The sequence below is a fragment of the Amblyomma maculatum genome, chromosome 11, assembly GCF_055883805.1.
Source record: "Amblyomma maculatum isolate TAMU_Amacu chromosome 11, ASM5588380v1, whole genome shotgun sequence".
Taxonomy (NCBI): Eukaryota; Metazoa; Arthropoda; class Arachnida; order Ixodida; family Ixodidae; genus Amblyomma; species Amblyomma maculatum.
Window position 1 is genome coordinate 145289872 of NC_139354.1, and position 12447 is coordinate 145302318.

The following is a 12447-nucleotide window of genomic DNA, read 5'->3' on the forward strand; positions in this document are numbered from 1 at the left end:
GGGTAATTTACCGAGCGATGGGCCCATAAAGGAAGAAAAAAAAACATAGAGCGCTTGTAATGCACAATACTTTACATGTTTCTCAAGCTTTTGCGCTCCTTCTTGCACTGTGTATAAACAAACCGAGCCCTCGGTCATCGCAACGCTTCCTGACATGTTTACATAGAAATAAGATTTAGTTACCAGCAAAATAGCGTCCTCGCTGCTGCGCTTGTCAGTTTTAAAGCTTCGTCGCACTTTTTTCCTTCAAGGTTTCTGCTACAGCTCCGTCTTCAGCGAAAATTACGTCCACGGTAGCAGAACATGACCGAAGTTCCGGCGCCACTACATTTGCCAGCGCTGTGAAATTCCACATGTTAAAATAGGTCCAGTGCACAATATAGTGAGCATAGGCATCCAGAACATTAGTTGCAAGACGTGAGAGCAGGCAGCATGCGCCGATGATCAAGAAGTTGTAATTTTTTGACCGGCAGCAGAAACACTTTATTGTAAATGGGGCCATGACATAAAAACTGGAAATATTTCCGAGGTGCTTGTAGCAATCTCTTCCGCCGGGTGAAGGACGGCGGGCTTGGTTTGGCACATCTGTTTCTGCGCCAGTTAGTCAATCGTTTCATGTTTTTGAGGAATGTGAAAAATCTATTTCTTCGTACGGTCTGTCAGTTACGCCTGGGTCAAGCTCTCCCGGGAATTGTCGGTTCTTCTGACCGCATGTCAGGAGGTGTCCACGGGTATATAAGGGAAGTGGTCTTGGCGTACAGGTTCTTGATGGTGCGGTTTACTTTAGACTATTTGTGGAGTGTAAACCGGAAAAAACTGTATAAAGACTTGTGCGATGTGGTGCTTCCAGAACCGTTGTACAGAGCTGTGTACTCGTCTACCGGGGGCAAAAATGTTCTTAAAAGAGTGAAGAGTGTGATAGTGCCGGCAAGGATGAAAACGTTCTTTTTTAAGCTGCACACTGGAACATTGGAGGTAAAGAAATGGAAGGAACAGAAAGGGCTTTTTGTACCCTGGGGTGTCCACTGCATAATATGCAGGAAAGAGGAGACGATTGAACACGTGTTTCTCGAATGCTGGGACGCCGTATTTTTATGGGACGTGCTCCAGAGGACGCTTAAAAAGGAACTACTCATAAGCCCACATGGTATTCGATTCTTGCCAGTAGAAGCGAACAATGATACACCGCTGGATCTTTTGATGCTACTGGCTCTCCACAGCATATGGAAAAGCAGAATGGCTGTAGAGCATGGTGACGTCGATGCACGTTCAGCGAGACAGCTCTTTAGAGAGAGCATACGGGCATATGTGGATGAACAGAAAGCGTTAAAACTAGAGTCAGAATGGTTGGTTTGTTTTGAAGGGTTGTCACATATGAGGGATTTTTAATCCGACAACTTCAGCTAAGGAAGGCCGAAGCTTTAAGTCAATGCTTGATCTTTTATTTTGTCATGTTATTTATGTCACATGTGTCTTTTTTGTGTACTTCCTCGGTCAGGAAATAAAGAAAAAAAAAAAGCGGCGTAGCCGAGCGGTTACCGCCGAATGTTACGGAGCAAGCAGTAGCGAGTTCGAGTCTTACCGCTTCGGGCAATTTTTTTTTTGTTTTTTACAAATCGATTTTTTTAACCTTTTGTAATGTATTTCTGGTGCTTCGTTATTTTTAGTTTTTACTTTTTACCCGAGGCCCTCTTTTTCGCCGGGCGACGAGCACAATATATCGACGCTCTCCTTGGTATGAGCGGCAAGTATGCCCCTTTTGTTTAGGACGCCTGCCAATAGCACGTTGAAGGTCTTGTTGACGCAGTATATGTTTGTCAGATGTGCCATGATTTAGTGAACAATTGAATGATAATGCGTTTTTCCTTCGGTACTTAGCATATGTACGCTTTTCGTGGCGTACGTAGCTGCAGTCAAGCGGTCAAGTCGCAGTCGAAGCGGCAACGGCGGCGATATGTTGGCGCAGAAGTGTGAACGAGGGAGTGTGTCGGCGGTAGCGGATTTCGCTCGCTCGTGCCTCCGAATGCTCAAGTGGGAACCATCAAGGCGCATCTGCTGCTCCAAGCTCGTAATTCAGGCGCTGCAGGTTCAAACAAACTATCCGAGTGCGCACGAAATGCCTGAGCCGAAACATAACCAAAACTGAAGTGGGCGCCTGTGGCGCCTCCAAGTATATTTTTGTATTTGCCTTGCAACGTTTACGTTGTCTTTTCGCCGTTGTTTACGTATGATAAAATCGTGTTATCATGTTTGAGAAAAAACGTACTACCGCATTCAAACATACAACGTAATTCTCATTTGTCAGCCTCCGGGATCCCTAGCGCGTCACGTGATTTGTAGTTGCGAGCCTCGGCCGTTTGGCTGTGGTGGCGATACCTGTATTTCTGTTATTCTTCTTTACTACCTTATAACAGCTCTGTTTTCAGTAAGAGTGGTCTTTTTTGTAATCAGGAACTGGCATTCTATCGATGCAAACCCACTTACTTTCTCTCTTTAGTGTCCCTTTAAATGCATCGCACTTCCCATTGGCTATTGAATGCAATTCAATTCTGTAATCTATCATACGCAAAGGCGACAACTCGATATTTGGTAAGGTAATATCACCTCGTTTCGGGATATCAAAATGAACAGCATTTGTTTTTTTTTTTTTTTTTCCAATACCTTGCTCCAGCCTGGAACTGAATTTTCACTTTGTAAGTGCTTTTTAAATTTATTGACACACTACCAGTTTGCATACTGCTTTGTACGGGCTGTATAATCCCTTTCAATTATTGTGTAAGCATATACCTAATTTATTGCATTTGTTTGCTTGTGCGTCTTGATTTTTCTATTGTTCATTCTTACGGTCACATAGAAATGTCCGACGTTTTATTACCATAAACACTTGCTTATGTAACGCGCTCACCATGGTCCTTACGTGTCTATTAAATGATGCTGAGGATGATTGGTATCTATCATGTTTCAGTGGACAAATAAACCGCATTGCAAACGTTTGTCCGACTGCTTTTTGAAGGGGAAATGAAAGAAAAACGATGCCCACACTAAGGAACGGCTGTATCTAGCGTAATGAAGCTTTTTCATCAACTTTCACCCGACGACGAAGTGGCGATGAATACCGTGCAACGGCTCGTTGACAAGTGCCCTCTGATTGCATTCACGCCTGCTTGTAATGATGGCATAAGTTAGCCGAGCTGATTCAGTGGTCAAAACGCTCTTATGCTCAAACGGAGTAACCATGTTCCTCCGACCACCGTCGGCTGCGTGCGGAGGAGCCAAAACAAAGAGTCCTCCGCATTTTGGGTGATATGCACGTTAAATATCACTAGGTAGCCGCAATCACTCCGCTGCCCCCCACAATGCCACTATTCTCTATCTTTACTTGCACTCCCACTTCCAAATTTTCCCTTATGGCCGAGTTGAAGCGACCACCCAGTTCGTACACAAATAACTTCCACCTATGTTTTATAGCGCAAGATCCTATTACAAAAAATTCCTCCATTTTTTGTGCGTTGACATTTGACCTAAGGAGAAGCGAAAGCAGCAACACTGAAGTCGAATCTAATAAAAGATAATGAAATACCATGACGCTCATTTCTACGGGCGGCATATAAGTGCCGTCTGAAAACAAGCTCCCGAATATAACATCCGAAGTAATTATTTCTAGAATAGATGTTCATATCTTCTTACGGCAATCCACACTCAGCTCCCGGCCTAATAATTGGACGCCAAATTTCTTAACGTGTTAGGCTCCCATAATTCATAAACACGCAAGATCTGCAGCAGGTGGTGCCTCTAGCTACACGATAAATCAATGCACATATATAGGTGTTCGAGTTCTGCGTCATCCATTCCTCCAAACTATTGTATTGCTGTAAGTGAGGAAGGCATTGAGGTCATAATGCAACATTTGCTATTTTGGGAGACAATTTTTCAATGGTTTGCTTTAATGCGTTGGCATATAGGTCAGCTAACGGAAGTGCTCCCCTTGAAGGGAAAGAAAATACAGATTAGAAGGCTAACCTCTTCAGAGACTCCATATATTTCAAGCTTTCAATTTTGATTACAACAATCGAAATAATAATCCGCATATCTGGTATAAAATGTCCTCATTATGCGCAGGAATTCCTAGAAACATAAAATGGTAGCCACCTATTGAAAAAAAATGAATAAAACCTAACAAGTGTTACTCAATAACGCAGTTCAGAAGATGATCAACATTATTGACGTATTCTGATTTATATGTGCGTTCAAATTGAAGTCCCAAAAATGTGTCCATCATGACTTCGTTGATGTCTTCAACCCAAGGTCAGAATGCCCAGCCATTATAGTTATCCCGATTTTTGTTCGTATATCAAAAAATTCATAGAAATAATGACTGATCTTCAAAGAGGAAATGCTGGAGAACGGAAACCGAGGACACTTGACATTAAAACAGTACACGATCACACGTTGAAGGGATGTAAATTACGAAAATATGTGACACGTCTAATAGTGGTAGAAATGTCGACGTAAAAAATTGGAACGACAGCTGTTATACAGAATTTTTAGAAGATTGGCTTTAGCTTGAATACTTTCACATATGTGTATATAAAATGACACAAGGGAGACCTAGCATACTAACGACTTGTGTCCGGCAATTCCTAAAAGCAGCAATATATATATATATAGGGTGTTTCATCTAAGATTTTACCTATATTTTAAAAATAGGAAAATTAAGTTTTATTGTCGATTCTTTTTTTATCTGTTGTATTAAAAGTAGAGAAAGATCAGGAGCCTTAAAGGGTAATAATTAGCTTAATAATGAACTAAGATTACCTAATTAACTTTTTATTATACCAGCTAGGAGCTGCTTTCAAATTGCAACAGTGAGCTACCGGTGTGAGAATGCCAAACAGTATTTTAAACGACAAGAAATGCGCATTGCTTAAGGACTGCAGAACTGGCAATTCTGGCCGCTTTCGGCGCACGAAAACGAAACCTAGCAGTCGAGGCGCGCACTTATGCACGCCCATGAGTGACGCAACTGTGACGTCACCGAGAGAAGCCAGCCGTCTGGAGGCGGCCACTGCCGCCCGCGAAACACGCGCCTGGAGCTGCGTCATGATCTGGTAGGATCTTGAGATATCACCAAGCATTGCGGGCGAAGCTTGTCATGGTGCGGGCGTAGCGCTGATGGTATGAGCAAATCAGCCCTCCCTCTTGACTACAAGCTTTGGCTCCCAGAGGGTGAAATAAAAAGAAAAGCAGTACATGCACAGATATCGCACCACTGGATGTGACGACGCAGCGCCAGACGAGTATTTCTCGAGAGGCAGCAGCCGCCTTCAGACGGCTTGATTCGCCCGGCGACGTCACGACTGCGTCACTCCTGGGCGCGTACAATTCCGCGCTTCGTCTGCTAGGTTTCATTTTCGTGCGTCGAAAGTGGCCAGAATTGTCAGTGCTGCAGTCCTTAAGAAATGCACGTTTCTTGTCGTTTAAAATACCATTTGGCATTCTCACGCCGGTAGCTCGCTGTTACAATTTGAAAGTAGCTTCAAGCTGGTGTAAAGAAAAAGTTAATTAGTTATTCTTAGTTATTTATTAAGCTAATTAGTACCCTTTAAGGCTACAGATTTTTCTCTACTCTTAATTCAACAGCTCAAAGAAGAATCGACAATAAAACTTAATTTCCCTATTTTTGAAAAATAGGTAAAATCTTAGATGAAACACCCGTATAGGGTAGCGCTGGTGCACACTCTCAAGGTCGTATACAGACAATATTAATACCCAAGAATGTAGCAGGGGGGCAGCGGTCGATGTAGCTCAGTTGGAAGAGCACCGGACGCGATATTCGGAGGTCGTGGGCTCGGTTCCCACCATCGGCACGTAATTTTTTCTTCTACTTCGTGTTTAATTCTCTTTCCCCTAGACAGAATATATTACTAGTTTACGTGATGATCGAAGTAAAAATAAAAAAGACAAAAATTACAATCCTCAATGCTTTCCTTGGCCTCGCCAACTGTTGGCTTCTTACGATTATATATATATATATATATATATATATATATATATATATATATATATATATATATATATATATATATATATATATATAGATATATATATATATATATATAGATATATATATATATATATATATAGTGTGAGCACTTCATCTTCCACACGGCTGAACGGGCTGCTTCATCTTCATCCTGCTATCTCTTGTAGATACCCATCGTCATCGTCATCGCGGAGTGTGGTTGGCTGAAGTGTGCGACCAAGGCTTCAGGCCTCCAATAAAACCTCATCCCCAAACTCGGCCCTTCGCGTTACTTACAATATATATATATATATATATATATATATATATATATATATATATATATATATATATATATATATATATATATATATATATATATATATATATATATACGTGAAGGAAAGAAGCCAACAGTCGACGAGGCCAAGGAAAGCGTTGGGGATGGTACTTTGTCTTTTTTTTTAAATGTTTAATTGGATAATCACAGAAATTAGTAATGTAATCTGTTTAGGGGAACGATAATTAAACACTGAGTAGAAGAAAAAACAACGTGCCGATGGTGGGAACCGAACCCACGACCTCTGAATACAGCGTCCGGGGCTCTTCCAACTGAGCTACATCGGCCGCTGTCCCCCCTGCTACTTGCTTGGGTATTTATGTTGTCTGTATACGAACCTTGAGAGTGTTCACCAGCGCCACCCTCAGCCATAGCGGCGGACGTGGAACGTCCTTTGTTACCGCCAGCGTCATGTAGAACGTGATCAAGAGCGAGGGCGACAGCTGTGCTAGAACCCTCTTACGCTACCTATGGCTTCAAGACTGCCAGAACCGAGGCCCACGCAAGCTACAAGCAGATCAATTAAGGGGAAATGAGGGTGCTCGTTATAATACATGAAGGAAAGAAGGCAACAGTCGGCGAGGCCAAGGAAAGCGTTGGGGATGGTACTTTGTCTTTTTTTTAATGCTTAATTGGATAATCAAAATTAGTAATGTAATCTGTTTAGGGGAACGATAATTAAACACAGAGTAGAAGAAAAAACAACGTGGCGATGGTGGGAACCGAACCCACGACCTCTGAATATCGCGTCCGGTGCTCTTCCAACTGAGCTACATCGGCCGCTGTCCCCCCTGCTACTTGCTTGGGTATTTATGTTGTCTGTATACGAACCTTGAGAGTGTTCACCACCAGCGCCACCCTCAGCCATAGCGGCAGACGTGGAACGTCCTTTGTTACCGCCAGCGTCCCGTAGAACGTGATCAAGAGCGAGGGCGACAGCTGTGCTATAACCCTCTTACGCTACCTATGGCTTCAAGACTGCCAGAACCGAGACCCCCGTAAGCTACAAGCAGATCAATTAAGGGGAAATGAGGGTGCTCGTTATAATACATGAAGGAAAGAAACCAACAGTCGGCGAGGCCAAGGAAAGCGTTGGGGATGGTACTTTATGTCTCTTTTTTAATGTTTAATTGGATAATCACGGAAATTAGTAATGTAATTTTTAGGCGAACGATAAATAAACACAGAGTTGAAGAAAAAACAACGTGCCGATGGTGGGAACCGAACCCACGACCTCCGAATATTGCGTCCGGTGCTCTTCCAACTGAGCTACATCGGCCGCTGTCCCCCCTGCTACTTGCTTGGGTATTTATGTTGTCTGTATACGAACCTTGAGAGGAAAACCCCTTGATACTTTGAAAGTTGCGCCAACGATTGAACTTTGCCGCCGCCGCGATACCTCCTCGCCTTCTCAGCGCCCCTTGCTCGCCCCTTCGCTGAAGGCCGGCTCTCCGGCCAATTTCCTGAGCGACGATTGGTCTCCCTGCCGTTGCCCTTGGAAACCAACGCGCGTGCGGCGTTTTCCTTGTGTTTTCTTTTTCCTTCGCGCCATTTTTCTCCTATTCGAGCGAATATCTCGGCGAGCGAATATTGCGCGCTGTGCTTTTATTGCACCGTGCAAGCTCTATGCCGTGCTTTTGCGCGTACAGCTGCAGCAAGTGGCCTGAAAATGGTTATGCGGTATTCATGATACCTCAAGGCAAGCGTGACGGCTTGCGCAAAAGTCAATGGATTCACAAGATTAGTCGAAAGAAGTTTATTCCTAGAAAGAACAGGTTTGTTTGCGACGTAATGCGCCTTTCTCACTCCCCGCCATAACGCGTCACCTGACGCTGCATTTTGTATTTCTGCTTGCTCCTCAATATTTCTGCGGCGGCAACATATTCGTTGTATAAAAATAAGGTTCCTCTGCAGCATGCTGAATATTGTGCGAGGCTCCAAGGCTCCATCATTTCACACGCTGTCGACTTCTGCAGTCAGAAATATGGCACTATAATCTGCTTTTTGCTGTCAGTGATAACTGGAAAAGCACAGTCTCTAGATTGCATTTGTCGCGATTATGCTAGGATCCCTGGCTTCCTTCACTAAAAATCAAAATTTGGGCTGGTAGAGGAGCTAGTCTTTGCAACTTGTACTTGTAGTCTGCGTCGGTTACTCAGGAGCAATGAATGCTGGCCCTGAAAAACTTTTTGGCAAGTAAACCCGAGGTATTGCGGGTAATCTGCACTAGTTAGGTCATTGAATGTGTCTTGCCGTGCTTCGACGCACGCGTGGGTTAAAAAGTATACTTTCGTTTTATCAGGGATACGGCCAATGTGCAGGGGGTGTTCACATGATCACACACGCTTCACTTTGACCATGACTACTAGGCGTTCTCAGGTTACCTTCGCTTTAAAAGCTAGAGCTCTAAAACTGCGATTCCGCGCGTTCATTTACTGCGAGAAACGTTTTCCCAGCGATGTCAAATCAGCCGTAATCATTGCATCAATTTTCTGTATTTACGAAACTTAAGTGTAAAAGTAGGGGAACATTTTGCAAGCAATAATTCTTAGCACCGTAACATATTACTCATTTCAATTGTATGCAAGAAGATTTTTTTTTCACCTAGCCTGTCTGATTAACTCATCGCTCTATGTTCTAGCTACATTTCACTGAAGATGAGCCGCCAATATTACACGAACTCGAAAAAAAAACAGGACCAACGCAGTTCCATCAATTTTCTCACACCGACCTGTCCTGAAGCAAAGAAAGCCTCCTCGACAGAGAAATGAACCTCGCGCTGATAGTAGTGAGTTATTTCTGTGGCTTGCTCTTTTCCCACCTCCATTTATGAGAAAATAAGAAAGTATAAGAATTAAAAGTCAATGTATAGTTGTCTCGTCAGGTATTATGAGGTAATAGAGATATGAGTGACAACGTGAGTCAATGAAAATTGAAGTTTATCAATGGGTCATGGGACAGCATCAGAATAAATAGCGATGGTTATGAATAGTGATAGCTAATGATGGCGACTGTTACGGATATTAATAGTAAATGATAGTAATAGGCCCGGATAGTGAGGTCATAGAGTTCGTTGCGAATAGTGACAGTTATGATAGGTCACTTGACGGCATTAGTAGATATAGTGATAGATAGGATAGCGATAGTTAATTGGCAGTTATACGATTTCTCATTTCCGCACGTTGAAGACCTATGTGCCCCCTGTTTTTTATTTGATTGTTGCGTTTAATGAAATTACGCTCTTTGACATAGCGCATGAGGCCACAGCATGCTTGCCCCAGAACTTCAGTGTGTCGGCAGTAGGACCCACCACTTCTCCCGGTGTACCCTGCTGTCTTTTAACCACACGCGAAGTCAGTGAGTGGCCGCGTACTCATAAAACTATTTAATTCCTCCATCAGCATCATATCACGACAGCTGTCGCAAACCTGTTCTTTGGCTCAAAGTTTGGTTTTATACAAAATGAACTAATTAACGCCGAAATTGCAGATCTCTAACTAGAACAGTGCATTACAGTTGGCCTAAGCTTTTCAACGGTACACGGTTAGATGCTGCAGCTAAAATTGAGATTTTAATTGCAATTTATTAAATATCAATTATTTGGACCAGTAATTGATCAAAATACGTGTACAATTAACCAATAATCCAATCTCATGGTTGATCACGTGACATATAGTATGCTTAGACAGATAGCTTGAGAGTAGCGAAATAGACTAAGTCCTGCTTTGAGCTTCTCCGATCTGGAAGTTCAAAGCACCAGCCTGGATCGTTTTCGGAAGTTTTACCGCTGTAACAGATTTCACACTCTAAAAAAAACAAACACAAAGTCAGAGGCAGTACTAGATTAGTTGCACAAAGTAAAACACCTTATCATGTGACTTAAAAAGGGTCTGCAGCACAGAACTCACCTGAAAGCTTTGTTTATCAGTATTCCCCATCCAAACACTTCTAAGAAGAAACCAATCAATTCATGAACGTTACTTTCGGCATTATCAATGCTTTTCTCGCAACTTTTCCAAAATTTTGTGCACTCCTGGAGCGCAGACCTGGCCCAAAAGCTCGCGCTTCACTCACTGCTGCGGCCGGCCGGCGGGCGTCAAGGAGAAAAAGCGTGTCGTGCGCAGCGCTCGATGCCGCCGCGCGAGGAGAATCGAGGAGGAAAGCGCAGCGTGGAGGAGAGTGTCGCTACTTTCAAATTAACAAGGGACTTTACTTGAGAGTGTTCACCAGCGCCACCCTCAGCCATAGCGGCGGACGTGGAACGTCTTTTGTTACCGCCAGCGTCACGTAGAACGTGATCAAGAGCGAGGGCGACAGCTGTGTTGAACCCTCTTACGATACCTATGGCTTCAAGACTGCCAGAACCGAGACCCCCGTAAGCTACAAGCAGATAAATTAAGGGGAAATGAGGGTGCTCGTTATAATACATGAAGGAAAGAAGCCAACAGTCGGCGAGGCCAAGGAAAGCGTTGGGGATGGTACTTTATGTCTTTTTTTAATGTTTAATTTTATAATCACAGAAATTAGTAATGTAATCTGTTTAGGGGAACGATAATTAAACACAGAGTAGAAAAAAACAACGTACCGATGGTGGGAACCGAACCCACGACCTCCGAATATTGCGTCCGGTGCTCTTCCAACTGAGCTACATCGGCCGCTGTCCCCCCTGCTACTTGCTTGGGTATTTATGTTGTCTGTATACGAACATTGAGAGTGTTCACCAGCGCCACCCTCAGCCATAGCGGCGGACGTGGAACGTCCTTTGTTACCGCCAGCGTCACGTAGAACGTAATCAAGAGCGAGGGCGACAGCTGTGCTAGAACCCTATTAAGCTACCTATGGCTTCAAGACTACCAGAACCGAGACCCCCTTAAGCTACAAGCAGATCAATTAAGGGGAAATGAGGGTGCTCGTTATAATACATGATTGAATGAAGCCAACAGTCGGCGAGGCCAAGGAAAGCGTTGGGGATGGTACTTTATGTCTTTTTTTTAATGTTTAATTGGATAATCACAGAAATTAGTAATGTAATCTGTTTAGGGGAACGATAATTAAACACAGAGTAGAAGAAAAAACAACGTGCCGATGGTGGGAACCGAACCCACGACCTCTGAATATCGCGTCCGGTGCTCTTCCAACTGAGCTACATCGGCCGCTGTCCCCCCTGCTACCTGTAAGGTAACGCGAAGGTCGGACTTGTGGGATGAGGTATATATATATATATATATATATATATTGTGAGCACTGTGTGGCGCTTCATCTTCCACACGGCTGAACGTGCTGCTTCATCTTCATCCTGCTCCCTCTTGTAGATACCCTTCGTCATCGCGGAGTGTGTTTGGCTGCAGTGCGCGACCAAGGCTTCAGGTCTGCAATAAAGCCTGATCCCCAAAGTCCGACCTTCGCGTTGCCTTACACGTGGTTGAGGTGCACATTGATTTCCCCGCTGCTTCGTCACCTGCATCCACCTGGAGTTTCGTTCTGGCCGCCGTTAGACCCCGACCACCATCGTCATGACTCAAGAGGGCCACTCCGCTATTCCGGCTTCTACCAACTCGACTCCAGCTCCTCTTGCCACTTGGATTGTCAGTAGCCGTCAGCGCGACCCGCAGATGTTCACCGGTCTCCGCGGCGACGACGCTGATGACTGGCTCGACAGCTACGACCGGGTCAGTGCTTTCAACCGGTTTGTCGATTCTCTTAAACTAATTAATGTGTCCTAGAAGACAAAGAGCCCGAAGAGATGTGGACTGATGTTCGTGATATAATACAAGAAGTTGCTACTAAGGTAGTTCCAAAGCAAAAGAAATGCAAAAAAGCAAACTGGTTATCTGAAGAGGCTTTGCAAATAGCTGAGGAAAGGAGGATGGCAAAAGGTATGGGGGAAAGAGAAAGATACAAGGTTCTCAATGCGGATTTTCAGAAAATAGCAAGGAGAGATATGAATGCCTTCCTGAACATACAGTGTCATGCAGTTGAGGACAACAGCCAATTAAGAAACACAAGAGCTCTGTATAAGACAATCAAAGATATCAAAGGAAGCTTCTGTGCTAAGCTGGGCGTGATAAAGGACAAACGAGGCAAG

The 12447-nt window shown here is 43.8% G+C and overlaps 2 non-coding genes across 2 annotated transcripts; both read right to left on the bottom strand.

Annotated features, from left to right (window-relative positions):
* Positions 1–7568: 7568 nt before the first annotated feature.
* TRNAL-CAA (transfer RNA leucine (anticodon CAA)) lies at positions 7569–7641 on the bottom strand. The gene has a single exon. It is a non-coding gene; the product is annotated as a tRNA-Leu (tRNA).
* Positions 7642–10944: 3303 nt separating this feature from the next.
* On the bottom strand, positions 10945–11017 carry TRNAL-CAA (transfer RNA leucine (anticodon CAA)). The gene has a single exon. It is a non-coding gene; the product is annotated as a tRNA-Leu (tRNA).
* Between the last annotated feature and the right edge of the window lie 1430 nt (positions 11018–12447).